Below are 21,068 nucleotides of genomic sequence, written 5' to 3'. Positions count from 1 at the left end.
ATATTACGCATTCTGAATAATGACAAGGTTTTAAGATTTAAAAGATACCCAATTTCTTCTCGCACAAATGGAACTTTTGTTCGAAATCTTCGGACACAAATTTAATCTTGTAAACTAATAAAAATCCACGGTAAAATACTTTTAAAACATACTATTGAATACTCGAACTTTTAAGCATATTTAAAAATATATAGCGAAATCTAATTTTTATTATGCATTTTTTTCTAATTTAAAGGGTTATTGCATACAAGAGATTTCATAAATCGAAAATAACAAAACATATACTTCCAAAAGAAAATAAAACTTTTCAGATTAAACTTTAAAAGTACAATTTTGTTTTAAGTTATTTATATCAAGGGATTAAATTCAGGATATCTAATCTAATCCTAGCCAAATAATTAAATTCTAAATCGTTAGAGACCGATAAATGCTTCCAAGTTGAAAAAAAATTTAATGACATAAATAATTTTTATATTTCAGTCGATAAATGGACTACTAAAAATTGCAAATTTTTCATTCTTATCCACTTCTATTATTCATATTTATCAAAGTTTTCTGAACTCGCTAACATTTATTAAAAACTGTTACACTCTTTTGCAATGAAATTGACTGAGTTGCAGAGATTGGAATATCTCTATATAGATGATTTTATGGAAGTGTCACAAATAATATGACAGTGCCAGCTCGATGGAACCACTGATTGATGGGCTTAAAATAATTAAATGCAAAGTTTCTTAACTGGACCAGTTTTAGCCACATAAGAAGTTTTTATTTTAATTGAAATGTTAAAGTGTCAAATTTATTTCATTAAATGTGACTAATAAAACGTATAAAGCTTTCTATTAGTTTTATTTAGTAGCTGATATAATAAAAATTAGATTTCGCAATTACTTTCAGCATTTGCAGTCTTTTCAGAATTAATATTAAAAAACTTATTTTAAAACAATACTCTTTTTTCATTTTAAATATAAAATAAAACGCTGTAAACGATTTAGTTCGTACCGAAAAGTGAAACCAATAATAATCAAAAATAATGCCAACGATAATCCTTAATTTTAAACTGAACATTATTCTTTCCTCACCGATAACAGAATTTATTTTGATGGCGAAAAATATTGAATCAGTTGTCTTTTTTTGCCTGCTATATAGACTTCGTATCTCAATTTTGTTTATGATTATGTGACTTCATAAAGATTATGATGATTATTTCAGTAAGGATATGCCCTAGAGGATAACCTCAACGGCCGCATAAATCTAGAATTTAGTGTCTGTTCATCTAAAGGGTACGAGCGACCAAAAATTCTGTAGATAATGGAAAGACAGGATGCTATAAATTCTCTTGCAGTCAAGATTACAACAGTTTTATATTTCGTTATTCTTAATCTCAGTAGCTTTTCTGAAATTTCAGCGGTAAATCTGTAAGAACTCTGTAAGCGGAAGTATTTCGTTACAGATATCATTCTTCTCGATTAATGTGTTCTTGTTATTACACCATTTTCTTGTCGAATACTTTCGTATTCGCAACTTTTAAATTCTGACCTCAAATTATATGAATAAAGTACAGTATAATTTATTTTGTTAGATGAACGCCGCACTTTGAAGTTTTTGCACAGAGATTTTGAATAAATATCAGAACGATAACTGTTCACACGTTCCTCGCTTTCTCATTTTTTCCACCACAACACTGAGAGGGCGTTTCGTCAGCTGAATTAAGCTTGCACAATTTACAAGTTTGAATCATCATTGGGAAACAACATCTGTTATTAAAAGTGTAAGTAAACGATAGAAATGAAACATAAATCTCTTTAAAAGTTACTGTTGAATTCCTTATTGCTTACTTATTGAACAATTGAATTATTCTAATGTCTGGGATCACTCTTTGAGAATAAAGTATTTTTTTTCTTAATGTGGATGTTTGGTTTGGGGATTCAACTACAAGATGGTTGTTGAAGACGAGTTAGTATTTTTTTATTACACTCTCCGATACTTGCACTCTAAACTGCCTCTCTTTCTATCCTAGGATGTTTCATGCCCCCCCAAAACTTAACAGTCATAAAATACATTATCAGAAAACTTATGAGGACATTTTATGCTGGTTCCAAGAGGTACATAAATTACAAAACGTTTATTTTGTTCGGAAATTAACAAATTCATCCTTATAATTGTGAAAGAGCGTTTTGAAGAAAATCCTCATAAGTAATTAGAGTAATCTCTTTCTCTCTCTCTCTCTCTCTCTCTCTATATATATATATATATATATATATATATATATATATATATATATATATATATATATATATATATATATATATATATATATATATATATATATATATATATATATATATTACTATTTTCTTCATGAAAATTAAAATTACTGTCCATGAGTGCAGTGCTTGAAATGGTTTTGTTTTTGAATACAATTACATTTAAACTTCAAATAGAGATTATAAAGGGAAGAAATAATAAGTTAATTCGATCTGTAATCCCTATTTATTAACGAAAAGAATGGAGTTAAAGCATTTTTGCTTAAGTGTCATTAGATTGAAAATCTTTACTCTTTTTCGTATAGTATAAAGCGGCATGTTAAATAAAGAATTTGCTTCTATGACAAAAATAATCAGTTTTCTTTTGAATGCCTTGAAGTTATTCAAATCTTGAATTATTTTCTAAATGTATAGTAATATCAAGACCATGATACGTGAACAAGAATGAGTTGTATCTTAGTAATTGGTCTAAATTTTAATCTGTTCGGCTCATCTTCTTGTACTTGAATTTACACAGTCCTACTTCCTTCAAACAAGCCTGGATATCCATGATTAATGTTTATCTAGACGTGTGTAATTACTCTTATTCCCTCTGTGATTATCAGCCTCTCACTAACTCATTTCCAACTTCATAGAACTCAATTTCCGGACCAGTGAATCAATTTAGTTATCATGAATCCAAATGGAAACGCCAAATAACATGTAATTGCATATAAATGATTACGGAATTTCTTCTATGACATTTAATTTTTATACAATACAATTTTATTGCATGAATGTTATTACACCTACAATGAATGTACGCTAAAAAGCATTCTAATAGGAGTCAAAAATATTCTAAGCAGTTGAAAAAAAATTATGATTCATAGTAATAAATGATTCAAAGTAATTACTCCTCAGACGAACTGAAAAAAATTCCGTGTAAAAGAAAAAAGAGATCGCAACTAATTACTTATTTGACAAATTGAAAAACAATTATTCCTGGTAAGAAATAATTACTTTTTAGACAAGTTGATAAACAATGTCTTCTAATACTTTTTATTATCACAATAAAAACACTTAGCTGATTTAGCTTAGTTTAGCCTCATTTAAAAATAGCCTTCTGTTACATTTTTTTTACCTATATGTAATAAGTCCCAACGATAAAGAGCCGAACGATTGTTTTATAATTGCAGTAAACTAATAATGGTTTTAAAAGAAATGAGCTGAAATCTCAAATTTAGATTCAATTCTATCCTTTAAGGTAATATTGAGCCGGAAATAGTTTCTCTCCGGAACGTATTAGAATAAAAAAATACTCTGAGATCAGTTCTCCTTTTTCTTTAGCTAGAATAGTTTTAGAAACAGAACTTGTGAGTTTGACTAAAACGAAAGCAATAAAATGCATAAAAAGGAGAATTCTCAGAATGGAAATATTTACCATAGCATAAAAGTAGTTTAAATACTGGAGGAATGGACTATGCAAGAATGTGCAATATTTGAATTCGCTTCGCTGTGGCAGCGATTTTGAAAGAAATGAAAGCCAAATAATTTTTTTTCTTCTTCTAGCATCTGATATAACTGTCAAACTAATAATATAAACATTATTCTACAAATAAATATAATATTTTTGCTTAAAGTAAGCACAATGTTGTGAGTTTTCCATGATTTGTAGTGTGTATAGTAAAGTAATTCTATAATGTTTAAATTTTCAATGATGTAATAATGACACGATGTTCGTCATGAATCGATACATAATTTTTAAACTGCCTTTATATATTGACCTTGGTGCACTTTCTGTAGATGTTTTATTTACTGGTGAAAAAAAGCTTCCAACAAGTAGTATTACATTACATAGCATTCAAACGAAAATGTAAAAAAAAGAGGTAATAGATATTTTACGGTTGCTATGAGCAATTTTTTTTTGCCTTATTTTTTAAAAACTAAATCGCTAGTTTATTTTTAATTCTTAATTATATAAAACTCCAAATGTTAATAGAATAAGAACCAAGACGTAAAATAGTAAAAAAGAAAGCAAAATGATAAATTACAAGCTACGAATTGAATTTTTATTAGTTATGTTGAAGTTCAGTTTGTAAATGTTGCAAAAAAGACTGCATTCGACAAATTGGAAAATTGAAAAGTAATCTTCTTAACATTTATTTTGCTTTTTTATTAATATATTTGAACCAGCGTTTTAGTACACGATATTTAAATATACTCAGAATGTTATAGTTTTCATAAGTAGAAAATAAGTTATAAAAGTAAGTTTTAGAGCAGGTAGTTATTTAATAAGGGAATGTAGAAATATAATGCTAAAAAACTGTATTAGGCTAATACATTATTTTAATCGTCTTGTAGAGCGCGATAAGGTATGCACTCGTGCACATTGAATAAAAAATATTTTTTCGGATTAGCCATCATTTCATAACCATTATATAAATCATATTTATATAACCCATAAAACAGATATTATTTTTGAATTTTTATATTATTATTGTATAAAAATTTATAAATGATACATGCGTAATAACATATTTGTCTTTATAAAAGGTGTTCACTCTAATAGTGATCAAATATTTAATTTTGGAAGGGTTGGCAGTTGGAAGCTAATTTTTATAATTGGATAAAAGCGTTCTAAATAGCGCTAATAATTAATGTAGCTTGAGTCAATATATCTAACGCTGAAAAAAGTACGACGCCTAAATTTTTATATAGTGTTTTGGTAGAATTAGTTAGGTTTAGTCAGATATATTTGATACGCTTACATTCTAAGCAAAACAGTTCCACTTTTTTGTGACTAAAACGTATCAAAACGTTTTTTAATAGGACAGTTTTAAATCATTTTATGGTCTTGAAGAAAATATACAACCTCCAAAACCCGCGCATTCAGGACTACCACTTTTTGGGCCATGATACTAATGTTACAAAATAGTCAGTTTATTTTACGCAATAGTAGAGTTGTTTGTTTAAAATATTTGTATTTCATGATTATTTCATTGATATTTCATCTAATATTACTAATAAGACTAAGGAACAGTATAAGGATGTGGACTTCGAAATTTTTCCAGTTATTTACTCAAACATCATTAACTATAATTCTGTATGTGATTTAAAACAGTTTCCGGACTAGAAATACATGTCCATATTTAACGGTTTAAAAATTAGTCATTCGATCACTATTATAATTGACAACCTGTATACATTTAATGCATTTATAGTATGTTTCTATATTATCATATTAAATGATAATGCACCTCTTATAAAATGTATAAACCTCCATTTTGAAAGTCCAGTTTGTTTGTTTGTTTTTAAATTTTTATTCGTTATTTTGAATGTACTGAAAGACGACTAAATGCAGTTGCAATGATCTACAGGATCAGTGCAACAATCTTCTGAATATGAATCATTGCTGATGCCAGCAAATGGTTGTAGTGTTAGCCTTGATCGCAGCATTTTTAGTTGTCTATTATGTTACTTGAACAATTATTCGCAAAAGTTTGTTGTTAGAATGGCAAATGAATCTCTTTATGTGTGAAACAATATAATTAAGTTTAGATCAAGATATCTTAGAATTCTTGAAATCGGATTTCCCTGATTGGTAATAAATGTAAAATTATAGCTCTTCATGCAAAATTTGTTTTATTGGACTTTTCCTACGAGTTATTTCATAATTAATAGTTATGTGAAAATACATTAGTTAATGGTATTTTTTAAATTAAGCTACAGCTTTATCAATTTTAAAACATTAGCAAGGTAAAGGCTAAATAATTGCGTTCAACAGGAATTTTCTGATACAATGGAATGTTTCAACATGCATTTTCACAATATTTCCATTCATGGCCAACAATCCAATTCAAAGTTTAAACTAATCAAAACTGTAAACAAACACAGTCCAGGTCAAATTATATTTGCGAATAGAAAACTGGAATAACTTCGATTTGTCTGAGTTAAACATATTTCACATTGAATATTCTGTGGTAACATACTAAGCCGAAAACAGAAATTTATTTGGAATGTCAAATTGTTTCAGGTGTTCACAATAAATTATATTATAATTGTATTTTTCTCTTAGCTAAAAAGTAAATGATAATAAATGTTTCCCCAATTAATTATTATTTCAAAGATATTAACTAATGTTTCCTGATTCTCATAAATAATTTGTTTAATTCCTACTTTACAGTCTGCACATATATAATATTCGATATTTAGTTTGTTCAGTTATTCCTTTTTATACATTTCAATTAATAGATTAAAAATCGTTTGTATTGAAAAAGCATGAAATATAATTATTTATTTTCTTTCCAAGACAGACTTCACAATATTGGATTATGGTGTTACAAATATTACAGAAAACTGTTTAAAACTGCGGACCGTCTTTCATTTTGTCTTTGGATTTTTCGACTATTTTAATAAATTATTAGATTTAAAACATGTAAGAAATATTTTCTTAGACTTAAATTGAAGTAGAAAGTTTCAGAAATTTTTATGAGTAAAAAGTTGTGTGAAAGGAAAATAATCATACCATAATCATTTTAAATAAATATAAATTAACAAATTTGAAATTTAAATAAATATGCAAAATTATATATTGTATGAATCATTTCGTAATGAGAAACAAAATAAATCCAATCCATCCAAAGTGTTATAAATCAGGAACAGGGCATATTTTGAAATTGTTGAGTCTTATTTTAACGTCATACATTGATTGTGACAAAGAAAGAATTTTATCTAGCGTATTACCCAACGTTCAGAAAATATTAATGAATTCATAATTTTATTAAGTTATAAATAAGTCAAATTTGTAATTAAAAATTTATTTTCTAAACTTAAGACAGATCCATGGAATTAAAATTTATGGTAGGTTTATTTATATTATGGAGCGAATTGAAATGGATTGTCATTCCTTAGCATTATCTTAAATTTTATATGAGAATTATTTTTGATTGATTCTCCAAGAATATCCAATAGATATCGCATGCATAGATACTAAAACTCGGGATTCTTGGAGAAAGAACTTCCCATTCCTTTTGAATTCTTTTAGGAGGCTGCAACAGTAACTGGATATATGCCAAAAATTTTCAATTGATTGACACTCAAATGTCTCAACTGTCAGTTCAAGATTAAGATTATTTTCTACAGAATCGAAAATTGGCAAAATGTCAAGTTGATATCAACAGTTACAATAATGAGCATAAATTCATATTATACTTTTGGTTTAGCATATTTCTGGCGTATCAAATAAATGACTACAATGTCATTTATTTGATAAAGTTTCAAACTCCATCACTATCTATAAAAATCGCTAGTATAGCATATTATTATTGCCATAAAATCGTTTATCATTACTGGCAGATGGCATATATTCTCTGTCATATCAAAATACCGTATGACAAAAATCCCTTACAATAATATCATGTGAGACTTTGATGTAACAGCTGAAACTATTGGCCATTTACAGCACTTAATGACAACATACAGAAGTTTGAAAGCCGGTGCAGTTAACCTAATGAGTGTTTTATATCAATAAAATGTTTTGATAGTTCTACAGGTTGTTACATCAGTGATGATATACTAATATTAAAACTTAATTTCTTATAACAATTTTATTATTAATTTTGCACACTGGAGAAATTTTCATATATATAAGTAATTCGTCAAATTGCAGTTTCAATCGATTTTAAAAACCTATTCTAATCTTTTTCCGTTTTTATAGGTATTATGGAAAGTGATGCTGTCAAAAGCTATTACGAAAACATATCCCGAAGTGGCTAAATAATTCGTGTTATGATTTTGTATTACTCTTTCTTTCCCATATTAATGACACCGCTGAAAAGCAAGATTTAGAACAATATTTTTTGGATGCTATTAATGAAAAATTAGTAGCCAAGCTTTCCCAAATAATTGAAAGAACAACTTACATTCACGGCTCTTAACATTTCTTTAAAGAGGGCTATTGACATTCAAGGAAAATACTGAAAAGTGCAACACAAGCTGATACACATGTAGGGCAACGTAGCTGATATCACTGAGTTTCAGCATAAATTTTCTTCAAAAATGTAACTTTATCCTAGATCTGGAGAAGAAAGACATAAGAACAAGAGGACCAGGAATTCCTTTATTTTCAGTAAGTATGCAACATTCAGAGTTGAGCTCTTCATTTCTATACGATCAGATTGTGATACCAGCAAGACCAGAATTTTTTATCCTATGAGTTCCTGAAAATTTTGGACAAAGCAAATCTATTGTAACGGATTTTCTTAACCATGTCTTCCAGTAAGAAGCCCTTTGGGCTGATACTCGTTGATCTGAAAAGGGATACCGTTTCCGTCCGAAGTTCTGCATTTAGACAAGAGGCTATTATTGTGACAATGTGAACCAATAGTGGATTTCGTGAAGAGCTGTCTGACATGCAATATCTTCCGATGATCGTAGAGAATCTTGAAGAAATCAGAGAGGATCAGTGAACAGGAGTGCGAAAAATAATTAAAGAATTTCAAAACTTGTTATTTATTCGTCTCGCATGATGCCCATATCCATAAATCAAGCAACATCCAATACGTTTGCCTCTTACAACGAAAGAAGAAGCTAGGTGCTTAATAAAGGAAGTCTTGAACAATGAAACAATCGAGGAATCATCAGGACCGTGCCTATTTTATTGCTATGAAGAAATGTAGGTCTACCGATTCTGTGTTAACTAAACAGAATAAAAGAAATAACGAAAAGGACAGTTACTTTCTACCACGACACCCTCGAGGCTTAGAAGGGTAAACAATGAAGTTAATAGTAAATTGTTATAAATCTGAAATATATGTTGTTATTTCAAACTTTTTCTCGGTATTTAAAAAGTGTTTGGAACTCTAGGTACGGAATCTTTGAGAGAGTACATTTTCAAGCGATTTCAAAATCATATTTTTGAAATTTTGGACTCGGCGAACTATCATGCTTTCATGTTCCTTAAAATGCAAAAGCCAACACAAGGAAGCGTGATCAGTACTAAAAAAAATTATGTCTAAAGGTAGTGACGGAAATAGTTTATAAATGTTAAGGTTCTTACGTATTTTTTAATAATTTATCTCAAGTTTATCCAAGCTCTTGCTGAAGTAAGCTATGATATGTTCAGCATTTTGAATAATCTCCGGAAGCATGGCAACATATTCCTTCATCGCTAGCATGCGTAAATCTATCCTGTAAATATATCTTTTGGCAGTGGTATTAACATGGCAAGTAAACAGTTTTAAAAATTTGTAACAATAGAAAAGTAGTAATTAATTTCAAATAAAACCATAACTTAGGCAAAACTTAGGTCATCCATAACTTAGGCAAAATAAATGCAGGTTGAGTTTCAGCCATCAAATTTACCCAAATGTTAAAAATTAGATTAAATAATAAGCTAATAATATTATGCATTTTATTTTTCCGGAAGAAAGGCAGATTTTCTAACTAGGCTTTTTCAGCAACTTTTCTGATCGATTTTTTTTCAGTTAATTATTAAAAAAGATTTTTTTTTCTGAATTCAGTACATAAAATTGTTATGTTATCAGTAGTCTTAACTTTAAAATGATCCATATATCCATAACTTTTAAATGATCCATACCAAATATTCTCATTGTAGTAGATTTTAATCAACTTTTAGTTAGTCAATTTGTTCGAGTTTCAGTGATATTTCTTAAATCCTTTTGCTGGTTTTCGATGCATTTTGTATGTAGATGAATTTTGACAACTGTAGTAAATGAAAATTCAAATAACTTAATTAAAACTGACTGTCTCTTTAATCTTAATAGGTGCATAAACTATGGCAAGTTAAGTGGACGCCAACTTCACAGTAACCATAAAATTCTCCTGAGTTCGAACGTTATAGTTTTCTTTTTTTCTTTTTTATAATTAAATTATAGCAAAATGTTCAATAAACCATTACCTTTAAACAGGTTATCTTCAACTGATTACTTGTGAAAATGCAAAAATAACTTTAAAAATATGTAGAAGTTTCATCGCTATAACTAATCATCTGACTCTATAATTTAAAGCTAATATATGGATAAAAAAATTCAGTATCTAAGCTGTTCTTTAGCTGTTTATCAATACTTAAATGCGGTTTCATTGTTGAGTAATGAAAATTTTATTAATTTTATTACAGTAATTAAAAGAGACATTGATCATACAGTCATTCTAATTTTGAGAGACTGTCCCTTACCTTGATAGTAGACGGACAGTCCCTCTGTAAAGAGACAGTTATTTAATCTTAGAAATTGCTCCTTCTTTCAATGTGTTGCGAAGATATTGCGGGCATGGACGTGAAACAACAAGAAATTTAATAATTTTTCACTATGACTCCATAAGTATGTAATTAAAGACTGAAAAATTAATATATCGTATTATTGATGGAAATCTTTGGCAAATTAATTGTTACGAATGTTACTTATACTTTTTTAACTTAAGAGAAAAATTATTAACGAAATATCCTTATACACGTTTTCAAGATAGAATAAAACTGCACATCATTTTAAGTAACTAATTGCAAAGTAGGAAAAATTTAAATTAACTCTGCTCGACAACAATACGCTATAACTAGAACATAATACTTAATGTTCGAACATTGAGCTTTTAAGGACTCAACTGACTGGTCCTAAACACAATAAATACGAGCGTTATTTTATACTCTTAACTTACTGATAGAAAAGACATTAGTTAACATCCTTTATAAAAAATAAAGCATGTGCCTCCTACACCTCAGATTTATTTACCAGTTTAAAAGTTACGGCAGTCTCTAACATTTTAGAAATGTTAAATTAAAAATGTCTCCTTTTCCAACATTTTGTATCAACAGAATTTCCTTTTTGCTCATAATTTCAGATCCATATATAAAAACAATATATTGTCGCTAGTACAGACGAAATTTATTTTGAAAATACTCCTATAACTTCGACATATGTAACATCGCTTTTGTCGTTTTCATCACTATCGTTGTTTGAACTAGACGTATCAGAATGTTTTCTATATCTTTCCGTATAGCTTGTTTTTATGTAGTTCTTTTTTTAATATTTTCTTTTCAAATATATTATGAACATTCGTTTGTTTTTTAAACTTCTTTTTCGAATGTCTGTACATTTTCTTTCCCTTTGTTCCTTTTCTCCTCCTTAATTCAGCAGTCTAAATATTATCAGTACAACAATAGTATGAAGTATTTATACATTAATAGTATGATTAGTATGAAGCAAAACTGAAATATATAACAGATAATAACAAAAATTTGGAGAAAATGGGTAATATAAGGAGTTATTAGATATAGTACATATCTGCACTCGCATCCGCAAGTATTAGTATTCGGTTACTTCATATCTGTATCGGACATTAAATGATTGGACTCCTGTTAGAAATGTTCAAACTAATCGACTCAAATGAAGCTAAATAGAAATTAAATCTACTTAGAGTAATCTTTAAAGAGTAATCTTAACGAGTAAAGAGAGTGGGATTGATGAATCATTATATTTAATGTAATGAAATCGTTTCTGTCATCAGAATTTCTACTCATCAATCCCAAATAGGTATATAATGAATTTCTTTCTTTTTTGAACAACCACTCTTCTGACCGCCTCTTGAGTTATTAGCAATCTAACAGTTATTTTGCAAGGAAGATAAATTCTTTGTTCCGATCTGCGGTTTGAAAGTTCACATTATCCAAACTGTTTATATTATTTAAAAAAACCCGCACAGATACCTATGCACCCAACTGTTCTGCCTCATTAAAAAAAAAAAAAAAAAAAAAAAGGGGCTTTTTTTTTTCAAAATCGGAATTTATTCATACATATTTTATTACTCACAACGAAAACAAATTTTATTGCCTGATAAATGTAGCATTCCTCTTAGAATTTCAAGCTGTTTTCTCCGTATTCTCCTAATTAATTCAGTTCTCCGTATTTCAGCAGTGTCCTCCGAAATTCCGAATAGTTTTCTCTTTTCGTCGATACTGAGAAGAACTTGAATAAATACCAATACTTATTAGTCGCCATTTTTTTTAAATAATGATGAGCATCTCGAAATATTCTTAGAATAGAATAAAAATGATTTACATTATAAATATTCCTTTTTTACATTTTGTTATCTTTCGAATTCACTCTATTATTGATTTCTAGATATAAATTAACATATATTAATAACGACAATACATAACAATTTTTACAAAAGCTTTCAAATAAACGAGATATTATAACGTTTTAGAAAAACGTTATACTAACGTTGGGTACATTAACGTTGGGCCTTTATTTGATGGCTTATTATGAGAATAGCATTGCCCACATGTCGTTCGTAACAAAGAATTCGTCTTTTTGAGACTCCCTTCTTTTTCCCCCCAAATAATTTCTGCGATCTATTTTGTTGCAAAAACTGCGATACTTTATTTGCTTCTTTATGACGATTAATCTAAAAAAGGATTGTATTCTCTTTTTTTTTGGGGGGGGGGGTATATCAAATATATGAAGTATTCTGATCGTCAAAAAATTTAAACAAAAGAAATTTTGATGAATCATCGCATTTCAGAATCCGAAGAAGGAATTTTTAAAATTATATCTGTCTCTCTGTGAATAGTATAACTCGAAACCTCTTTGTACTTGATGGCTGAAATTTGGTATATAATCTAATCATCACATTTATAGATTTCTATAAAATTTTGAACGAAATTCAAAGCGACATTTAAAAGTAATTTGTTTGAACGACTATCCGTGTTCAATTACACTAACTATAAAAGAGCTAGTTAAATAAAAATTGGTGCACAAATTTAACTTCTAAAGTGTATTTTCTGACAAAATTTTGAGCGAAATTCGTCAAAAGGTTGACCATCCATCGCTCGGTATTTTAGCTTGCATGTAAATGCAATAGTTCAACAATGCAAAAAAATGAGATTTGATATTGGATATTTTGACTACAATTGTAGTCAAATCTCTACTCTGTGTCAAATTTTGGTTTCACTCGATTGGACAAAAAATCTTCCAAAATACAAATATTATCCCAAATATTCAATTTTCGAGTACCTGTGAATTAACTGCATACCAGGATAGAATCACGGAAAAAATGACCAAAGATCATACGACAAATTCAATTAAAATTCTGATTTTACTCCAAAGATTATCTTCTTATTATTATATCTTAAGATTATCTTCTTATGATTATATCTTAAGATTATCTTCTTATGATTATATCTTAAGATTATCTTCTTATGATTATATCTTAAATATTGCTCTCAAATGCTATACAAATATTCGCGGTCTTACCGAAGGTAGAAAATTTTATGGGGATGGAGGGTGGGGGGAGGATAAAATCCTATATAGATACTGTTTTATGAAGACCACTCCTGCTGGTTGTAATGACACGAGCGTGTCTACTTCTTCCAAAAACACATATCTCAAATAAAACGCAGCACTCAGACTTTTCTTAAAATTACCTATTCCAAATCGAAGCAAAAGCGTAACCAACCTTCTTCCTCCTCCACACAAGATCTTCTAAAACATATCATATACAAAAAACAATAACCATCAACGGCAGCGACGAATCTCGCTAATCGTTTCCGCAGACGTCGCCAATGACGGCCAAACATCACACAGATTTTCATTTATTTTGAGATTTTGTTATTTTTCCTAATGTACTTTCTAGGAACGCACAAAATCAAAGAATCAAAAGTTTCATTCAATCTTTGTATGAAGCCATGATCTTGTGAAGTAATGAAATGCTTTATTTAATATTTCAGTATTGAGGTTGCTCGCAACTCTTTTATTAGGAAATAAATTTTCATTATGACGAAATTTTCCAGGTTATGGCAATAATTGAGAAATATAGTGTCAGTCAATTAGTCAGTTTCATCTCATAATAATTGAATGGATATTCATAAATTGTTTTCAGAATCTTTCAAATGTGTCGATGAATTATAGTTCTGAGCCCAAAAAATATTCAAACTTACAAGAAAATCGTTATTATTTCGGAAACTAATATAAATACGAAAATTGGTAATCAGTTTGAAATATAAATACTGTCGTAGTCAATAAGTGAAAAAAATTTATTTTATCTCATAAATTAATATATTGAATAAGTTCTGTGACACTTTATCAGATTTTATTGCGATGAAATAAATTATTTTGAAATGGTAATTACAATTAAATGGCTATTTTTAGACGGCCATGAAGAGCATGAGAAAGAAAATATTGTGATTGTTCATGACGCTTTTCCAAATTTGAATCCCGGGCAGCAATTTAATCTCAAATCGAATAGCATATGTATTGCTTATGACTGTTTGAGGAAAGTTATATATTTTTTAAAAATCATTTTTAATATATAATCTTTCGATCATTTTGTATATATTCTGACTGAAATTAATAATGATTCGGTTACAATAGAAACATTAAACCCTAGCTTCACACTTGTGAAATCTTTGCGAACTTTTTTCCTTCAAAACAGTAAGCTCGAGATATCTTGGGTGGAAAAAGTCGCTTAAAAACGTCAGGTCCAAGATTTTCTAGTTACCGAAATTTCTCTTCCCCCAAATGTCCAGCTGCAGATATAATGAGCGAGAGTACCTGCTATCAATTGAAAGTCATGGATTGACTAACGTCAGTGGAACCTATTTTTCAACTCATGATATTAAGCAGCGTATTCTGAGAAGTTATTTAGATTTGGAGAATAATTGTATACCCAAAGTAAGTCTTAATCAGTGAGGATAAAATCTCACGCATAAAAAAATAAACCTCATATGACGCATATGCCAGTTATAATTAGCCTAATGTATAGAATTTCAAGACTTTAAAACTTAAAAAATACAGATAAATAAGAAAAATCGAATTATAAGGATATATAAAAATTATCTCTTATATAGATTACTTTAATTTAAGAATATGAAGTTAAATTTCTTTCGCAGTTTCATAAAATGCACTAAGCACACAAGATTTACTTAACGCATGTGTATATTTATAATTTTTTCATAAAATTAGTTTCATAGTTTTCATTGATTAGTGTATTTTAAAAAAATAATCTATAAAATACCTATAACCAAAATGAACTCATTTATTCTGAAAAGATTATTATTGATTGACTTTTTTTATAACGTAATGATCAGTATATGCAGAATTGAATGCCCGCTTGTTTATTTGAACATTATATAATTTCACACTTCTTTACAAATTCAAACACAATTTGGCGCAAAATCTTTTTAGCACTAGGAAATTTGTTTTCTTTGAAATTTTGGGAGTTACATATGAAATAATATATTAAAATCTGTAAGATTAAAAAAAAAGAAATATCTAAATGCCGAGATTCTCATTCCAACTGAAAGCCAACTAGAACCATTTTCGTTCTTTGGGTTCAGGTTTCCAATTTTAACCCTGTCATACAGGTATATTTCAAATAACTAAACCAAATTTTAAGCTATTTCAAGGATTTACATGAACTAGAATATATATATTTTTTGAAATCGCGAAAAGCATTTCTTTTTGGAGACCATGGTGACCAGTCGAAAAATAAGCCTCCCGTTTATTAGACTGAAGCGGGAGGTTTATTTTTACGTTAAATGAGTCCTTACGTTAAATGAGTCCAATTAGACTGAATCTTTTCACACGGGTATAATTTTATTAAGTATTTAGAATTATATTTCAAAATGCCCTATCAATTTGAAGAATTTAATCGAAAATCCTCTTTTCAAAAAGAAGGAATTGCGCGATATCTGTTGAAATACAGGCTTTCTTTCATCTCCAGTTCCTTTGAGTGCAAAAAGACGGAAACCTTTCATATAAGTATATTTTAATGAAATATGTCTAATTATAAGCTATTTCAAATTTTCACATCATTTTGAAGTATTTTATCGAAAACAGCATTTTCAATGAGATATTTCGAAATATACGTCTTCCTCTATGTTTCTTTCTATAGGTTCAATAGGAGAATGTTATCAGTTATGTATATTCTAATTAACTAGATCGAATTATAAGCAATTTCAAAGTTTTCGGGGAACTACAATGTTGTATCAATAAGGGATATTTCGATAAGAACCCTGCGAGATCTGTCGAAATAAATGTTTTTCTCAGTATTCCGACCTTTGGGTTTGATTGGAATGAAGCTTATCATATAAGTATATTTTAAATAATAATATCAAATATTTAGATATTTCAAAGTTTTACATTAATAAATTATTGGATTAATAATTCAAAAGAATTTTACTTTTCAGTCTAATTTAAGATAAAATCATTATTTCAAACATTTTTAAACACAGCTTTTCAACAATTAATAATAGCAACCAATTTATTATTAGTTTAACGCTAATGATAAATAGTGTTAAAAATATACATGAATAAATATAATAATTGAATATCAATTTCATCAATAGTTAATTTAAATTAAAGCTTGGTAGCTGAAATATATATATATATATATATATATATATATATATATATATATATATATATATATATATATATATATATATATATATATATATATATATATATATATATATATAACGCCTTTAAATTCTCCACTGTCTCCTCTCTTTAGCTGTATCCAACTGGCGACTCACTACTACGCAATTGGCTACTTTACACACAACTGCAGTAGTAGTAATTCTTATTGCTAAGGGTTATTTTTTTATATATATATGCAAAACATTAATAAAGCAGATTTGGAAACCAAGTGGTGCAACTTGTTGCACGATATTGTACGATATTATAAAATATTATTCAATATTCAACAATATTATAAATTATTGCGAATATTGTTAAATATCATACAATAATGTACAATATATATGTGCGACAAGGGAATTGTTTCCAACTGTACTAAAACGTCTAGAACACAATACCTTGAGGTTCCTTATTTTATAGAACGAATCGAACCGAATTAAAGGATGAAACTAATCTAATATTTAAAAAATAACTGGATACTACCATTGTCGTTATTTCATGAGCAGCCTCAATTTTTCCTTCCTGTTTAATCTCCAACGGACAAGAATACTATATCTTATTAAAAAAAACCGATTTTGTATTTTTGATTGCGCATTTAAGAGTTATAGAAAGTAATTCTTCAATTTTCTTTTAAATTTCTTTTTTGAGAAAATGTCCATACATATTGTAGAACTGGCTATTCGCTATGTAAAGCAATTAAATCTAAGGGAAACAAAAAAAAAATTCTATATTGCATCAATTTAATCCACGAAACTTCGGCTCTTTTCTCTCACACACATCATTCCTTATTTTCTTCAGAAAGCTAATTATCAATCCTCAAAGGAATGGAAGGCCAAGCAAGTGCATCGAGATAAGCCCGAATGATTCTGAGTTCCCCACTTAAATTAATCCTTTCATTTGGATAATGTTTTTTTAAGCCTAAAATATCTCATGCATGTTCTCAACATTAATCTTGGAACTCATATCATGCCATGACTCTTTCATACTAGAAAAAAGCATTATGCGTGACTAATGTTTATACTACAATAACGAAACAAAACTCAAGGAAGTTTATTTTTGCTTCATAATTTTATTTATTGAAACATTTTGCTCCCAGATATGGCATAAAATAATTTTATAACGCTTTTTAAAAATATCTTAGCTCCTTGATATACACATTACCTCAATTAATTATGTATCTTATTCTAATTCATGTATACATTCTTTTTAAAATGCATAAATACAAAGAAATAACACATTTTTGAGTTAAATAATGGAAGTTGAGCAACTTTTTTCTGTTATGTGAATTAAATTAAAAATTAATTTAAAATTAAATTAAAATTTTAAATACTTGGAAATGTTGATTAGATTTCTTAATGTATGTCAAGAAAGTAAAACAATCAATTCATTGTTACATGATACATAAATTCTTTACTCCCTTTTAATTTTGAAATCTGTTATGGATCTTTAATTGCTCCTTGTAACATTCCACTACAACACATCGTTAGTTGAAATTTTTTAACCATGTGGCCCTGAGACAACTAGAATACGTTTCAATGTTTAGAATTGAAGCTTAAAATACAGTATTCTGGAATAAATATAGAAAAATTCTTTAAATGTTCGGTTAAAAATTTGCAAAATTTTCTAAATTTTCAAAAACTAGAATTCATTTCAATGTTTAGAATTGAAGCTTAAAATACAGTATTCTGGAATAAATATAGAAAAATTCGTTAAATGTTGCAAAAATGTCTAGTTGTAAAAAATAATACCAAAAATAACAAGATTATTAAAAAATAATGTCTTCTTATATATTTTGGTACAGTAATGGATCAAACTTATGGTATTCATGGTATAATTTTTTAAAAAATTCAAATCAAATGTGTCTAGCATGTAATCAAACACATTGTGTTAAATTAACATAAAAAGTTTATTATGAATGGAACCAGAGCAAATATTAACACATAGAGACGAATAATCACAGTACTAGAAAAAGTTTCGTGTTATGCTTATATTATTAACAAAAGGATAGCATAGACTTTTCCTGATTACAAAACGTTAGCATGAAATAATCATTGGTGATAGTAGTTTTAAACTGCTGTTATGCATAACTCTGCTCTTAAAGTTTATTTCATCACTTAATAAATGGTGCAAGTAATCCAGGCATATCATAGTGAATAAAAATAGAATTTTCAACGACATGAAGTTCATTAAAGAAAAAGCGCAATGCATTTTATAATTCCGTTAAATGAAATTAGTTATTTCTGTTCAAGAGGAGTCTAAGTACTGTTATGGATAATTGTTACACCATTTCGTGGGGCACTAAATATGGACAACAAGTCATTGAAAGTTAGGACAAATCATGCTGTATCTGGTGTTATATAACACATGGAGGGTAATGTATGATGAGAACTAGAATATCACCATGCCATTATTTGAGGTATATCAGGAGCACACATTGGAATTCGTTATGCTAATTGGCATAATTTCAAATTCAATTATTAAATTTATAATTTACAAAAATAAATACGTGTAGAAATATAATAGAGTTTGTGAAACAAAATTTTGTAATCTGGACAAGACTTTATGCTGACTTTTTTTTTTTTTTTTTTGTGAAAGTATGAACCTGAAAAACCTTTCAAAAATATTTATACAACATACATTACTTAATATTTATAACACAGAACATTTTAGAAATTTAAACCAATGTCTATTATTTTAATATGGATATAGCACAAACCCTAGCCATGTTTCTCATTTGTAACGAAAAACATAATATTGCCCGTTTTATATGCGATTTTTTCCTGTATATTTAAATAAAGCAGTAACGTATCATCTTAAAATTTATTTAGATTAATCAACAGATAGAAGAAAATTCTCAAATTACAAAACAATTCTTTCACCACATGTTGAGAATCAAACTCTTACAAACTATTCAGACCTTCCATTTCCTACACTGCTTTCAAAATCCCCAATCTATAAATGCTCACAGCTGTGTTTAATATGTTGCGTTCATTAGCAATTCTACTGATAACTTCAAGGAGATTGCGAAACCGCAAAATTGCGTCAGTAAATTACATTATAAACTCATTGGTACATTGTACTAGTGACTGAGTTTAAGAATCAATTCAGTTTTAAAATTACATTTTCGCCCTTTATCAAATAATTTATTCACACAAGTAATGGCATTTATTTTCTGCTTCTATCTGACTTCTTCAAGTACAAGAATAAAGGCAAATGTTTTGTGTTAATTATCTTATTTCAAAAGAAATGGAACAATATTTTTTTCTCCAAATGTATATAATGGACAATTTTGAATTTCATTGAGTAATTAACATTCTTTTTATTTTTTTTAGAACCAAGAATATTTCCTCTTTATTTTCTTCAAATAAGGATGATCTATCTTTATTTTCTTAGAATCGAGAATAATCCTTCTTTATTTTCTTAGAATCAAGAATAACACTTTATCAATATATTTTGGATCACAAGTTTATCCTTCTTGTTTTCCTTCTGACTCTCTAAATATGTTTCGACAGTTAGAAAGAGGGTCTATATTTTACCCTTGGACTTTTTCTCAATTAACAGACAAGTGCCGCGACAAACGATTTTATATTACTATAACAAGGTATGTGAGTTTTAATTTGAGAATCCTAAAACAGAAATTAGAGTTAGCTGGTTTTCGTTGTTTTTTAAAAAATAATAATTTGGTTTTTTGCAGGCAAATCGAAATTCATATAACAACAGTATGTACGAATAATGAATCAAATAATTGTTAGATTGGAACTGTATTGAGGTATTGAAACCTTTTACATATATAAAATAGACTCAAATAATCTTGCACAAGATTTATTCAGGAAGATTATATCACGGTCACATTTTATAGCAAAGAAATTTTAACCAAAGATCATTATAAAAGATATAAGTCAGCTTGGTGAACAACACCTTTAAATGTTTATTTACTTATAATATGAAAAGAAAGGAATAAAATGCTTGTGTTAAATGTTTTAATAAACGTTTTTGAAAGATCAATTATTAATACGATAAGATATTAATACTGTAATAAAGTGGCATAATATATTTCAAGATATTGTGACGTATGTTCTTTCCATTTTTTTCATTTATTATTATTATTATTTTAAACCCGCTTTCCTAAAGGAAATATAAATATTGCGTAAAAAATGCGTCATAAATCGTTGCCTCTTTGCGGTTCAGTCATGTCATTTCATATGCGTTGCATGTCCATTGTGAGTAATCTAGGGATAATTTCTTACAAGATTGTTTTATTACGAAAACTGTTGAGGGGACGGTGTGCTCTATTAAGCATTTTTGAGAAATATTCATTTAGCTTTTTCAATTTTTTATGAATATGTATTAAAATATAAATAAAAAATATCTTTAAAAAACTCTTTAAAAC

The sequence above is a fragment of the Argiope bruennichi genome, chromosome X2 (assembly GCF_947563725.1).
Source record: "Argiope bruennichi chromosome X2, qqArgBrue1.1, whole genome shotgun sequence".
Taxonomy (NCBI): domain Eukaryota; kingdom Metazoa; phylum Arthropoda; class Arachnida; order Araneae; family Araneidae; genus Argiope; species Argiope bruennichi.
The sequence above is the reverse complement of the archived record's forward strand: the minus strand, read 5'-3'. Positions refer to the sequence as shown.